At 40.3% G+C, this 14,354-nt stretch overlaps 1 pseudogene; it reads right to left on the bottom strand.

Moving 5' to 3' along the window:
* Positions 1–9,807: 9,807 nt before the first annotated feature.
* Positions 9,808–10,039, bottom strand: LOC149991378 (transcriptional regulator ZNF706 pseudogene; annotated as a pseudogene).
* Positions 10,040–14,354: the final 4,315 nt, after the last annotated feature.

The following is a 14,354-nucleotide window of genomic DNA, read 5'->3' on the forward strand; positions in this document are numbered from 1 at the left end:
GCAAGCTGGATCTGGCCTCCTGGTGGTATTATGCCAATCCTTTACCCAAGGGATTTAATGCTAGTTTATGAATGGTCTTGTCTTGTGGGGAAAAGTCTGTGGAGGGTCTTCCAGAAAGGTTTCCCGCTTCTCAGTTAATGTCTCGATTTGATCGCTATCAACTTCAACTGGTCTACCGAACCATGGAGTATCATCCAGCGATAAATCTGTAGCACAAAACTTCACAAACCACTTTTGACACAATCAGTCACAGCACCTTCTCCATATATTGCACTAATCTGTTTTTTCATTTCAGTTGCATGTTTACCTTTCCTGAAATAATAAAGCATAATATGCCAAAAATGTTGTCTATATTCTTCCATCATCAATATTTAAGTGGCTACACAAAAACTCACCAACTTTGATAACTTTTTAAAAATGCATGCTGATATGACAGTTGTCACAATACAATCTAACAAAATTGTTTCGAATACAACTAAGTGCCACTAGAGTCACCTTACAGGAAAAACCAAACAAACTTTTTGGCCAACCCAATACAATAGCCAAGATTTGAAAACAGTCTAGGTGCCCATAAGTAGATGAGTGGATAAAAAGCTGTGGTACATCTATACAGTGTAATACTGCACAGCAGAGAGAAAGAAGCAACTCCTATCTTTACAACAGCATGGATGGAAATGGAGACTATTATGCTAAGTGAAATGAGCCAATTGGTGAAAGACAAATACCATATGATCTCACTTATAAGAAGAATCTAATGAACAAAATAAACTAATGTGCAAAATAGAACCAGAGGCATAGAATTGTGGAATAGACTGACAGCTGTAAGAGGGGTGGGAGGAGATGAGGATTGATTGAAAGAAGGTGAAGGAATTAGTCAAAGAAAATATAGGAAGGACTCATGGACACGGACAGGGACTGATTATGGAAGTGGTGGGGGGTGGGCTGGTTGGAGGGGGCAAGTGGGGAAAAAGTGGGACAACTGTAATAGCATAAACAATAAAATATTTTTTAAAAGCACAGGAAAAACAGTAGGTTTGGGAAGTTATCTACTGATAGCCACAAAACACTGATGCACTGTCCCAGTATCTTCTCAAAGGGTTTTTTTCCATTACAGGATGGGACAGAATGCACATGTTAAAGAGAATTGAGTTGTAATTGACAGCAAACTCAATGTGGGTCAACACTGAGACATAGCTGCCAAAAATAATTGTAAAGTTATAGTCATTTTATTTTTAATAGTCTCAGACTGGAAACAGTCCAAAAGTCCATCAACAAGTGAATGGATAAGCAAATTGTGATACAGCCATACAATGTAATTCCACTTAGCAATAAAAATGAGTGAACTACTAATACAACAGCATGGATGAATCTCTAAAGTGTGCTGAGTAAAAGAAGTCAGACTTCCCCCACACACACACCAAAAGAGACTATATACTTCATGACTCCATTTATGTAAAAGTCTAGATAGTGAAAATTAATCTATAGAGATAAAAAGAAGAGCAGTGGTTGTGTGAGGGTGTGGGCAAGGGGGCAAGGGTAAGTGGGGGGGATTACAAAGGGTCAAAGGGAGATTTTGAGTGGTGATGGATAGATATATTCATTCCATTGACTGAGGTGATAGTTTCATTGAATATATATACATATATTTCATTGAAGCATCAAACTGTGCACTCAGAATATGTTCAGTTTATTACATATTAATTGTACCTCATCAAAACTCTTTAAAAAATCTTTGTTTACACAAGTTTACATGGGTTTTCTATTACTTTTAGCTAAAATTTTTAGCTGATATGGCCATTATAGTTAAGCAAATTATGTCTAAATGATATATTTAATTGATCTCCAATTTACTTGCACAGTGGTGGAAGGAAAACGAGATAATTGAAACTGAAACTAGAGAAAAGGAAAAGCAAATAACACAGAGCAATCATCACCAGTCCAAAGTCCAGACTTTACTGGGGTAGCAAAGATTCCCTTTCCTGCTATTAGAGTGCATTTCCTTGATCAACCAATATATCTGCTCTCATCTCTGGGTCTGTCTTGGGAGAATTTCTCTGGCTTGTTGTCCCTCTTGGCCCCATAGCAGATGGTTATTGGGGAAAACTCTTTTTCCTGGGGCTGTATCATGTTAGTGGCCCACTTCTTGTTGATGGGTTCAGTATTTCTGAAAGCATGTTATGTAGTCTGCCTGAATTAGAATAACCCATTTAAAATGCAGACTCCTAGGCCTTACCCCCGAACTACTGAATCAGAACTACTGGGAACAGGGCTAGGAATCTACATTTTACCAAACATTCTAGGTGATTCTTAGGTATACTATAGTTAAGAAACATCGGATTAACTCTTTAATTGTCATCCTCATGTCATATAAAGAAAAGCCTAATTTAGGTTTCAGTATTATTAACTTTTCGTATTGATAATCCTTTCTGAGACTGTCAGAAACTAATGTTTCTCAAACTAGGGTCCATGGTCTGTGAGGAGTCCAAATATGTATTCTCAGTTGTCCATAAATCCTTCATAAAATATTTTAATTTTGTATTTTTCTTTTGGTAATAATCTAAGTACAATAATTATAATTCTAGATTTGGGTGATTGCCTTATAGTCAAGTCCAGTTATATAATTTTAGTACCCACATTATCATTCCTTTTTGTAGTAAAGTTGATATCAAGGCATATTATTTCAGTTGTCAGATGTACAACAGTATCTATGACCCCTCTGTGCTTAGCGAGCAATGTGTTAACATGTCTTAGTCCTTGTCTCAAAGTGAAGCTATAGGATCTTTTCTCTGACACCAGTAGATGTCCAGAGTGACCTGAAAGCACCACTTCAAGTGCCATAGTTAAGGATCCTCAGACATTGGCTAGATCAGCGGTTCTCAACCTATGGGTCGTGACCCCTTTGGGGGTCAAAGGACCCTTCCACAGAAGTCGCCTAAGACCATCAGAAAACACACATATAATTACATATTGTTTTTGTGATTAATCACTATGCTTTAATTATGTTCAATTTGTAACAATGAAAATACATCCTGCATATCAGATATTTACATTACGATTCATAACAGTAGCAAAATTACAGTTATGAAGTAGCAATGAAAATAATTTTATGGTTGGGGATCACCACAACATGAGGAACTGTATTAAAGGGTCGTGGCACTAGGAAGGTTGAGAACCACTGGGCTAGATGATTGTGGTACCAGTTCTCAGGGCCCAGACAGGATCTTATTTCCATTCCTGTGACAGGGGTGGCAGTGAGAAGGTGAGGACCTGGGGTACAGGCAGAACAACTGTTCTCATATACATGCTTATATGACAACATCTCAAAACACAAATAAGACAATGCTTTCATTCATGGGATGGACACCCTTGAGACTTAGCCCCTGGCCATGATTCTGGGCTCTGCTCCAAAACATTGCTTCTCATGATGATACTGATCTATTGACCTGGCCCTTCTTAGGCCACTGACCATCTCTATAACTGTAACCAGTGGCTGGTCTCCATTACCTTGAAAGATAGGTGTTTTTACTTTTCAAGATCTCAGCCTACCATAAAAAGGACATCTTGCTACAATGTGTATGTTGCAATTTGAGCTTTCATAACCTACCACACTATTTTCCCAGTTAAAAAAAAATCTTTGATCCTTCACAAGGAAAACTCACGCCCTATCCCACAGCCTTCTCCAAGAGAAAAAAAAGAATGTGTCATTTTCTAGAACTGGTTCAAAAATTCCTATGTGGGTAGTTTCAGGGCTGATTTAATCAGTCATCAAAGGCACAGAGACTTCTTCTTCTTCTTTTTTTTTTTTTTTTCGGCCTTTCTCTACTGACAGCAGATCTTTCTTCCTGGTTACAAGGTGACTATAGCAGTTCCAGCATTGCATGCAGACACAGCAACATCCTGTGAAGAGGGGAGTTTCTTCCTATACATCTCCTTTTATTACTGAGGAAAATATTACCAAAATCCACAAGTAGACTTCCCCTCATATCCTAGGACTGGGTCCTGTACCTATACCTAAACCAATCACTAGCAGGAGAATAAGCCCATCAATGATTGGCATTAACTATTCAAGATTCCACCACCACCCCAACACAGGGCTGGGGTAGAGCCTCTTCCCTAAATATATGACTACTTCAGGACCATGTCAGAAAGGAAAAAGAGGGAGAAATAGATTTGGGCAAACAAGTAGCATTGTCTTCTTTACCCGCCTACCTCCAGAGTCCCCACATATGGACAGTTAGGTTTAAAGGGTGCTGTACAGAATTCCCCAAGACTATTAAATGGGTGGGCAGCTTGACAGGTGGCTGTCTCTGTCTCCCCACTCAAATTCAGCACCCAAATCCCCCACTCTCCGATGGTTAGGTGTTGTTTTCCCTCAATTTCATACAAAGCTGAATCCCTCAAAGGATTTGCTCTTGCCTTTTCTTATGGGTGTGGAGAAATTGTTTCCTGTCTATACTGGGGTATATGGTGGTGTTGCTAACCAATTCTTTTACAAGCAATGTTATTTTGGTTGATCACTTTATCTAGACTTGCCCTCCTTTCTGACTATACTTTGTACACAGTAAAGGGACTGAAATTTCCTTACCACATGCTAGGAAGTAGCTGTCTAGTGATGGATCACAGGGCAGCTCCAAATTTCACAGCAGTATCCATGCCCCTTATCCTGTCTTTTCTTTTTTTATGCTGCAAAGCATTAGTGATTACCTTACCAGCCACTACTGAGGATACTAAGGGTAGATGAACACTGAATGAAGTTTCCTACGGTCTTTCCTCCCTCGCTCATTCCAAATTAGAGACCAGTGAGCAGCCGAGTGTATTCCAAACATCAAAAGTAGTGGCAAAACCTACTGCATTAATTCATCCTGATGGCATTCATTCATCCTGGTGGAATTTCAGGTGTGTGCCAAGAAAGCCTTATGTTGGCTTCACTGTCTTTCTGATAAGGCCTGAACATCCCAAGTATATTTAAATCCCTCTGGTTGTGGGTCTCCCCAGGGACAGAGGCTCAGTCCTGAACTTATAATCGGAGTACAGTTATCAGCAAATGTAAAACTAGGGGAGAATTTTAGAGCAGAAATTTCCTAGGGTTGTTATACATAGATTTCATATCTTTGAAATCAAACAGCTGCAATCAGAAAATATGCTGAGGTGTCTGATTTTGTCCCCAGGTATATTCAGGTGCATTCCATCAAGGGATCAAAGGCAACGGCTTGTTGAGAAAAGTACTCTAAGTTCTCTTCCTCCACCCACTATCACCACCCAGTTGCTCCCAGATCACCCAAATCATCATGCCAGGATCTCTAGACAAGGAAGTTACATTCTGAGTACAACACCTATTGCTTTCTCTGCCTCGTACAAGGCCCTGAAGCTCCCAGTACAGCCCCACCCACACCCATTAGTCAGTTCTACTTCCCTCAAATCTTGCAGCAAAATACTAAGGCCCTGAGGGAAAAAGCTCTTGTTTCTTTGATCACTTTCCTCAGCTCAGGGTCCTCTATTCTGCCCCAAATGAGGTATCAATGACTAATTTGCTGCCACATGAAACCAAGGAGCCCCCAACTGTCAGCCTGTGTTGGGTCTTTTTGGGTGTGGATTTGAACCCACTTCCTCTGGTTAGGGACTTCCCCATCTCATGATTCTTGGAAGGAGACAGAGCCCGCCTCCCTCTACAGACTTAAGAATGCCACAATTAGCCTCACTCCTAGGGTGTTGGCACAATAACCTAGACCAGTCGTCCTAGACTTTGTGTTAGGAGTTACAGACAAATAGTTAGGGACCCAGGCAGTCTCTCTGTCCCTGTCTCTCTGTCTCTCTGTTTCTCACTCTCCCCCTCCCCCTCCCCCCTCTCAGTATTACCATTCACAGCAAGATAGAGGTCTCTGCAGGGCGACAATGGTGAAAGCTGCTTATGGAGTACTCAGAGGTGCTGCAGTAGGTTCCTCACCAGACCAGTTCTGCGACGTGCTTTGAGTTTTGTTCCTGCCTGCAAACCTGCCTCTCCAGCCTGCCTGCTGATTCTGGGAGCTGCCCAATATCCTTTTAATGAATTATTTTTCTTCTTGAATCATCTGGAGTCCAATTCTGTTGCTTGCAATCAAGGATCTGGACTGATACACAGCTGTATCTCCTTTAGGAATTTGTCCTACTTCCGAGAAGTCTCAAAGGGCTTTCTTTGTCTCCAGGGAGAGTTGAAGGGGATTCTTTGTAAATGTCCATTCTGTTATGAATACTAAAATTAGAAACAGTAGGTCTACCCACCATTGTCCCACAGTATCTAGTTTAGTATCAGTGAGCACTTATGTTCTGAGCAATGCTGGAAAGCCCCTTTTAAAGAGATATTGCCCTGGCAAAAATACTTTATAATGTTTCTAGAAATAATTAGTTTTATGGTGTCCTTTATATAGTAGACCTGATCTCTGTGAACACATCATTTTGAAAATGGGATTTTAACTCTGCTTTGGCAAGAACCAAATATTCAAATATGAAAAGTTTAATTGATTGTAAGAGTGTTTCTTTTGAGAAACATGTATTGAGTCTGCTGCTCCACTGTGTGCTCTCAGGAAGGCTTTCAAAGTTTATCTTGGTGCGTTTAAGATCTGGTAAGCTATTCGTTCTCTCTCTAAGCTCTGGTTACAGAATCTAGCCTTAAATGATAAAGCATTAGCAATGCCCTAAAGCCTGACCAAGATAAGGCCACTCCTTGCTGGAACTTTGAATTTCATCCATGTGGATCTGTCTGGGAAGACTATAGGGCCATCCCCCCTCTGATGACTGCCAGGACTCGCCTTTTCCTCTTCTCTCCATCTGCTATGCCCAATTCAGGAGGGTCAAAAATGGGCTGCATTGGATTTTGTGCCAAAAATGTTCACAAAGGCCCTAAGCTTCTGGGGCTTGTTGGGGATAGATGAAGAGTGTCTGCATGTCAAGCATGTGTATGCTGGTAAGGGGATTTTGGAGTGTGAAGAAACTATTCTCTATCTTGATTGTGGTGGTGACTATATGACTCTAGGCTCTGTCTAAACCCATAGAACTGTACACTAATAATAGTGATTTTTGCTGTATGTAAATTAAAAATCAATTTTAAAAAATGTAAACAACTTTAGTGCTGTTATATCTATTTTCCGTGTGTGAGCTGTGGCTGTGCAGTGGTGCAGCATATAGGCATATGACCACAGTGAAGGACAGTGTCTCCAACTCATCTGAAAGCACTGTGTGCCTGCCACTTCAAATATGAAATTCTAAAATTTGTGAGTGTCCATTTTAGGGCCAGGAATTCAAATTTGTAAGGAGGTTACTGGGTGTGGCTTTCTTTCAGGTTTCCGCTAAAGGCTGAAAGAGTCTGTTCGCCTTTTATCTTCACATAGTATGATTTTTTCCCAGACCAAAAAAACTGGCATCTGTGTGTATAATGAAAGCTTAGTAGAATCACTGAATGCTGAGAAAGCAGATTTACACTGTTTAGTCAATAGGGTCCAAATTCCCAGTCACAGGACCAATTTTCCCTAAAAGTTTTGCAGGGTAGCTGGATTCCTACAATTCTCCTGCTTTGCTGGTGAAGACCTAGTATCAGTCATCTTCAGCTGCTATACCATACAACTCTTGGATGACTTCCTATCCTAGCAGTTCTCAACCTTGGTTATAGTTTAGAATCACCTGGTACGCAGGCCACAACCCAGACCAATTGGATAAGAATGTCTGGGGTGTGGGACCCAAACATCAGTATTTATTTATAACCGCTCAGGTGATGTCTATGATTCTAAATAGGGGAATGTTTCTACTTTATACACAGGCAGGAACACAGGAAGAGGGATGGATTGGTGTTCTCTGGATGCCATAACAAAATGCCAGAGTGTGTGGCTTAAAGAACAGAAGTTTATTTTCTTACAATTTTAGAGGCTGAAAGTCCAAGATCAAGGTGTCTTCAGGGTTAATTTCCTCTGAGGCCTCTCTCCTTGCCTTGCATGTGGACATCCTCTTGCTGCCTCTTCACAGAGTCAGCCCTCTGGGCAAAGAGGCCCCTGGTGTCTTTTTCTGTGTCTTACTCTCCTCTAGTTATAAAGACACTAGTCAGATTGGAGTAGAGCTCATTTTAACAGCCCCATTTTAATTTAATCTCCTCTTGAAAGGTCCTGTCTCCAAATACAGTCGCATTCTGAGGTACTGAGGGTTAGGGATTCAACATATGAAGAAGGGGAAACACAATTCAGCCCATAACAAAGGAGATCATACTCCTCAACATTTTTGTTATCTTAACCTATTGAGTTTAATAGCCAGCCTCATGGTCTTTTGGGAGTGTGGCTGCCTGCATCAGGGGTAGGAGACTAGAGGTCAAAAGGGCAGTCTAGTTTCCACCTTCACGAGACCATTCACTGCCAACTACTGTTCCTCTTAGGACCAACTTTGGGCACTTCTGCTTTGTCTCCAGAAGGCTCTGAATGGGTCAGAACAGAACATGAATCAGCTTAACTCCAAATTCCCTGCTGCATTAGGCTATGAAGTCTATCTGTACTGTATTTCCCATCCTAAATTATGCTTGACCACATTGTCTGTTCATGATTGACCAGAAGTTATGTGCTTAGTACAACTGATTGCCTAAAAATGTCCCAAATAATGTATATATGTCCAAAATTTGAACAATATTACATTTCTTGGAGGAAAATAAATTTCAAAACTCCAAAGGAATTTAAGTCTGTAAGTATTTTCTCCCTGATTTTTGTTTCTGCTGACTCTCAGCTATAAGGGTCTCACTCTGAGGTGTGAAGATTGTGGAGGTTCCTTTGGCAACTGGAACCTGGACTGTCATCCACTGAAATAGGTGAAGTTCATGCAGGACCTCCAAAAAAGAATTAATCCAATTCCAAGATTCTCATACGCCTCACTGTATATGAGTTCAAAAAGTTAATTGGACACAAGATTTTCCTCGCAGCAATGCCACATGTACAAAACTTTAGAAGAAAATAATGCAAAGAAGCAACCAGACAAACTCAGTTAAGTAAAACTTTCTGCAGCACCATTGGCCTGGTATCTTCAGCAAGTCAGTATCATTAAAAATGGTGCCTGTGCTAGATTAAAAGAGACTTAAGGAACGTAAGAGCCAGATGCATGCATGGTCTGGATTGAGTACTGCTTTAGATAAAACAACTGTAAGGGACATTTTTATGATCTGACTGTTAGACGAGTTAAAAATTTACTGAAATAGCAAAATACAGGTTGATGGCTGAAAAAAAAACAAGCTATATGTAGTAAGATATCAGTTAGGTAATGAAACAAAATAATGTATAGCCAGAGTGGGAGAGAGAGAGGGAGAGAGAGAGAGAGAGAGAGAGATCCTGCAAGTTATGCACTAGGGTCTTACAGTAGTGATTTCTGGATAGTAGAAATTTTACTTGTTTAATTATTTATTATATTCCCACTTGTTTATATTCTTTAATTTTCTGCAATGCTTCTGTATTAATATAAAGTTATTTAAAAGAAAAATTTTTCCTGTGATGTTGTAAAATCAAAGTACTACTTTATTACATGAGTTATTTTACACAATATGAACATCAATATAATCACATTTGTAAAAAAAAATTTTTATAACAAGGATGAACTGATTTTCAGATTTCCACATCAAAGTCAACTGCACATTTATACCGAATTGTCTCTGGATGAAGCCCAAAAGGGAACAGCATAAGAATGAGTATTTCTGTAGCCCCTTGATTTTTGCTGATCGACAGTTTGTTAGGAAAGCAGCTGCAGGTTTGTTACCTAAGGTCTGAGACAGTAGAAGAGTCAAACGTGTCGTGAATTCGGCTGTAAACAACTTTATGCCTGAACATCAGCCAATTCCGGAGGAAGGGGAGCCTTAGGATGCTTGCTCTCAAATTGGTGCCTGAAGATCTTAGAGTCTGGAGTGTGTGCCCAACAGACAGTGCAGGTATATATTCAGGCAGCTTTGGCAGCAGGCTTTTGGTCATGTCCTTGTTTCTTCTTTTGTCCAGCTTGCTTTTTGGCATTTTTTCTGCTAAGACTGAATCTCCTGCTGTCCACGAGGCATATTCAGGCCCAGACTGTTTTGTGTCTTGTGTCAGAGATTCTACGCAGTGTGAAGGTGGGCGGGGAGCCTGGAGGGAGAGGAAGGGAGAGCGTACCCAGCACCACTTGGGCCTCCTCCACTCGCCACAGAGGGGAAAGAGGAAAAAGAAAAAATTTCTTAGTCACAGTCAAATCTCAGCCCTTGAAGCAATTATCCCGAGCAAAATTATGTTATTGCTAGAAACGAGTACATAAAACAGCCCAGCCTCACAGTGCCATCGGAAAGCAGAGCTTATAGCACAGACAGCAGTATGTGGTGGAAACAAAAGTAAACATAGAAAACATGAGAGAAAGAGGAAATCATCTCTCTCAGAGCATCAGCAGTAGGCAAGTTAGATGGTGCTGGCTGTCTAGAGCTGGTTGTCTAGAGCCCATAACTTCTCAGTTTAAACTCTACTGCCTCTTGCTTTGGAGTTTCTTAGTTGTATGAAGCCTGCCTCTTCAGGTGGTTTCCCCACACTCTCTCTCATTTATTTTACTTCATGAATTACCCTCAGTGGATACCCAAAGCAGTCATTGAGAAGCTTGTCTTCTTGGGTCCTGATGAGGAAAAATTGATCTGCATTGGGTTTGTTACCCTTAGGAAAAGACTGACTTAAATACCACTTCACCAATGCAGAAACAGCTCTTTCTGTTCACCCTTATGGCTTCCTTCCTCTGAAGCAGGCTCAATTGAGTTTCCTCTTTTTTAATTGTGAGAGATGTAAAAACTATACAGAAGTACAAAGAATATTGTAACAAAATCCCACATTCTCCTCACTCAGAACTGTAGATATTGTGACATATCTGCTTCCTACAATTAAAAGATGTTAGAGATATAGCTGATTTTCCATTTAACCACCACCTGCATTGCTATTCCCCTCTGAGGCAACCACCGTGGTCTAAAGTGTATGTATTCTTATCCATTTTTATGCTTTATAAGCAGATACACATCCATAAACTGTATATGGCATTTCTGTGTCTATCCATTTCCATAACTGTATCATTTTTAGTCATTATATTTGTGAGACCATGTTGCTATATGGAGATTAGCACCATTTCTGTATAGCATTCCATTGTATAACATCACCACATTTTATTTTTCAGACAGCATTTTGACAAATTACTCTGCAAATTGGTTGAAGCAGTTGATGTTCTCACCAGCAGTGCTCATTTCCCCACATTTTCCCAGCACTTGTAATAGTCAAATTTTGAAGTATTTGTCCATCTAATGGGTAAGAAACAATACCTCATTTTTAATTTCATGCTCCTATGTGAAGTGTTCCTTGCTCTAGGCTGATTTCCTGACTCAGGTAGGGCCTTGCTTGGCTTCTCAGCTTCAGCAGGAACTGATACTCCAGCTTCTACAGCCTGTGGCAGTCCTGGCTCCCTTGTAACATGCATGCATGTCTATCTCACCTTAGGGAGTCTCTCTTTGTTCCTAACTCCTGGAGAGCTCCTTTTTTGTTTATTCGTTTGTTTTCAAGCTCAGACATCCACTTTTAACTTTAAAAACATTTTATAAAAACATGGGACAACTGTTTCAAATTCAAACAAACTAAAAAGACATAAAATGCGTGAAACTTGGCTGAATACTGGATTATTAAAAAGATTTTATTTATTTATTTTCAGAGAGAGGGGAAGGGAGTGAGAAAGACAGGGAGAGAAACATTGATGTGAGAGAGAAATATCCACTGGTTGCCTCTTGCACACACTCCAACTGGGGACTGAACCTGAAACCCAGGCATGTGCCCTGACTGGGAATTGAACCAGTGGCCTTTCACTTTGCAGGATGACGCCCAACCTACTGAGCCACAGTGGTCAGGGCTGAATCCTGAGTTTTCTTTAAAAAACTATGTAAAGACATCTTGAGCACAACTAGGGAAATCTTAATATGGCCTGATATTAGATGATATTAAAATATTATTGTGAGAATATTATTGTTCATTTCCTTAGATGTGATAAAGGCTTTGTAATTATGAGAACGTCCTTTTAAGATGTGCACGGAAGTTTTTAAGGATGATGTAAGTCGACTCACTTTCAGATAGAGAGTGACAGAAAGATAGATGATAGATAAAGCAAATATGGGGAAATGTTAACAGTTGAAACTGAGTGGGGGGGCATAATAATATTCATTGTACTAATTTGAACTTTTCTACATATTTGAGATTTTTTACAATAAAAAGACTGGAAATATTTTACAATACGTTTCTAGGTATTTGAGACAGGGCTGATGGCAGGTTTTAGGAAATGCTTAAGTCAGCACCATTTTGATCTAGAAGCTCAGCTAAAATTTTCACATTTTTATCTGCTTCATAGGTTGGTTACCTTTCTTTCTTTAATGTGTTCATCGCTATATTAGTTAGGATATAAGTCTAGCTTCTTGTAATGGAGACCTAAATTAACAGAGACTTTATTTACACAAAATGTATTTCCCTCAGATGTAATACACCAGAAGAAGGCAGTCCAGGACTGTGTGGTAGCTGTTCTGTGAGGTTACCCAGAAATTCAATCTCCCTGTCATCACCAGAATGGTGCTCCCATCCATGTGCTATAAAATGGTTCCCATTTTAGCCAGTAGGATGAAGAAGGGAAGGGCTCTCACATTAAGGACTGGATCCAAAAGTTGTACACATCATTTTCAGTCACATCTCATTGGCTAATATTTAGTCACACCTAGCTGCAATGGAGAGTGGAAATGTAGTCTTTAGCTGGGCAGGTATGTGCATACCTAATTATTTTGAAAGAAAGTGAAAACATATGTTGAAGGACAATAATCACAATTAGTGATTACTTTTTGAATTGCATGCAGTGTGTTCCTTCCTTTTTCTTTAATTTTGCTTTTGTAATAAACTCTTCAATATTTTGTCTTGTGAGGTCTATCACAGTAAAAAAAATACCCTCAAAAATTCTAGTTAAACTTATTATGGTGACCATTTGCAATATATACATATATCAAATTGCTACAATGTACACCTTAGACTAATATGATGTTATATGACAATTATATCTCAATAAGACTGGGAGAGGTAAGAAGTTCTGGATCTGGCACAAGCATCCTCAGTTCACCAATTCTTGTCTACCTGAACCTCATAGAATTGGATAATTTCACCAGGAGGTATTCTCTCATTAAAATCAATATCTATTCTAGGCTTAATTCAATCTATTATTGTCTTGTCTGATTCCCCTGTTCTTTGTCTCATCTCCTCTGTTTCTTTTTCTTGGAGTCTTAACACCATGTATATTCTGAGCTTGTGCCCATGAGAACATGTCATACCAGCTTCCCCACCCATAACTGTGTTTCCTAGAAGCGCCATCTTAAATACCTTGAAGTATTTTACAATCATTTTTTTAGTCTCCCTTTTATAAATCTGTCCAAATTTTTTGTACTCACTTAAGATTATGGTATATAGTTTTCTATTGCTATTTTAAGAAATTGTTACAGAAACAGGGGAGTCCAAAAATCCCCAGAGTTTGTGGCTGGGGGATGGGGAGAAGGAAGCAGCTTTTAGAATGCCTCCACATGCCTGAGGCTGGTGGCTAGTGTCTTTTTTATGCAAAATGGCTTTAATGCGTCCAAAGCCTCAGGTAGATGGGAGGGGTCTTGAACCAGGGGACAGTATGGAGAAAGCACACAGAGCCTACATAAGGTTCTGTGAATGGTCAGAACTGTTAGCAACACCCACTGCGGCAGGACGCAGTCAGGGATATATAAGCAGCTGCGGGGTGGGGGGGGGAGGGCTCACGCGTGCGCTCTCTCTCTCTCTCTCTTTTTCTCTTTTGCTCGTGCTCTTGCTCTCGCGCTCTTGCTCTCTCGCCCCCTCCATGTGGCTTGGAGAAGGGGTCTCCAGGCTGCTTTAAGAGGCTCTCGCTCTCGTGTGCTCCCTCCATGTGGCTTGGAGAAGGGGTCTCCAGGCTGCTTTAAGAGGCTCTCGCCATGCGGTTTTGAGGAGAGGAGATCCATGCGGTTTGCAGGAAGAAGGCAGTTTGCAAGGAGGCTGAGAATCCAGGCAGTTCTGCATTGAGAGCTGGAGGGCACCACAGCACAGAAAGGACCTCCCCAATCAGAAGAGTGATTGGCAGCTGCTGGTAAAGCTGAACTGTGTTTGGAAAGTAGGGAAACGGTTTCTCTAACTTTTCTAAAGCTAGCCTGGTTTGGTAGGGGGGAGGCAAGAATATGTGTTTATAGGTGTTTTAAAGAATATAAGACTTAACAGAAATCCGCAAATAACTAAATCTATATAACTGTTAAATAAACAATTCTTTTTCTTTTCACCAAACTCTGGTATTGAGAGTTA

Source organism: Furipterus horrens, unplaced genomic scaffold, assembly GCF_987537825.1.
Source record: "Furipterus horrens unplaced genomic scaffold, mFurHor1.1.pri manual_scaffold_17, whole genome shotgun sequence".
Lineage (NCBI taxonomy): Eukaryota > Metazoa > Chordata > Mammalia > Chiroptera > Furipteridae > Furipterus > Furipterus horrens.